Raw genomic sequence first — 1,408 nt, 5'->3', positions numbered from 1 at the left:
TTGCTCCTCTCCTTGAAAAGCAAAAGAAAAACTCCCTCATTGGTACACAATTCCCCCCACACCTCCCCAAAACCCACCCCCTACCCCCAAATATAATCCACTCTGCAACTCTCATTGCATATTCTACCTTTTTACACATTCCATTACAGCACTTTTGTTTGTCCTCTTGAGCTGCTCTTTGAAACTTCTGTTCAGCTCTTTTACTTTGACATGCTTTCCTTTATTTTTTCCATATTCTCAATGCTCCAGTGCAATTTTTTAGTCTCTTTTTTGTATTTTTTTATTTTAATAGTTTTAATGAACATTTATAGAGATTTTGGATTTCCATTCATTCTTGAGTCTCTTTTAAAGTCCGTTTCTCTTTTGCCTTTATTCTCTTATTCGGTAGTTACTCATAGTTTGTATTCAATGCCTCAAACCTATTCTTAGTATAATCTTGAAAGCCAGATACTATTGTTTCAAGATCATATCTTGGTTGCTGTGGACTTATTTACATTTTCTTGAATCTCAATTTGAACTTGCATATGAGTAATTGACCTGATCCACAGTCCACTCTTGACATAGTTTTGACTACCAATAGTGAGCTTCTTTAGTTATTTATTCTATAGATGTAGTCAAACTGATTTTTATACAGCTCATCAGGTGAGATCCTTGTGTAAATCTGTCATTTGTATCTTTTTAAAAATGTATTTGCAATGAATAAATCGTTGTAAATATAAAATTTAATCATTCTATGTCCAGCCTCATTTCTATCACCAAGTCCATATTTTTAAATTAATATTCTTTCTTCTCTCTAAGAATCATGTCCATTTCCAAGAAATAGCCCCTCCTAAAATCATGCCTCAGAGTCAGCCACAGTTTGTTATGATCCACACAGTCAAACGCCTTTGCATAGTCAATGAAACACAGATAGACATTCCTCCGGTACTCCCTGCTTTCAGCTAAGATCCATCTAACATCAGCTACAATATCCCTAGTACCACGACCCCTTCTAAACTCATCCTGGACTTCTGCCAGTTCTCTGCTGATGTGTTGTTCCAGTCATTTTTGGACAATCTTCAGTAGAATTTTGCTTGCATGTGAAATCAATGAGATTGTTCTATAGTTTCCACACTCTGTTGAATCACCCTTATTTGGGATGGGAACAAATATAGATCTCTTCCAGTCAGTTGTCCAGTTTGCTTGGCTCTACAGTCAACACTCTCAGCACTAGCAGCCAGGAAATTAGAAGACGTATTGCCATGGGAAAGTCTGCTGTTAGGGACCTCTCCAAAGTACTGAAGAGCAATGATGTCTCTCTGGAGACTAAGATGTGTTTGATACAGGCCATGGTCTTCACAATCACTTGTTATGCATCAGAGAGTTGGACAATGACCAAGGAGGATGGAGGGACAGCACAGAAGGGGAA

Source organism: Elephantulus edwardii, unplaced genomic scaffold (genome assembly GCF_000299155.1).
Source record: "Elephantulus edwardii isolate Elephantulus edwardi_28Jun2011 unplaced genomic scaffold, EleEdw1.0 scaffold00406, whole genome shotgun sequence".
NCBI lineage: Eukaryota > Metazoa > Chordata > Mammalia > Macroscelidea > Macroscelididae > Elephantulus > Elephantulus edwardii.
This window is presented reverse-complemented; position numbering follows the sequence as displayed.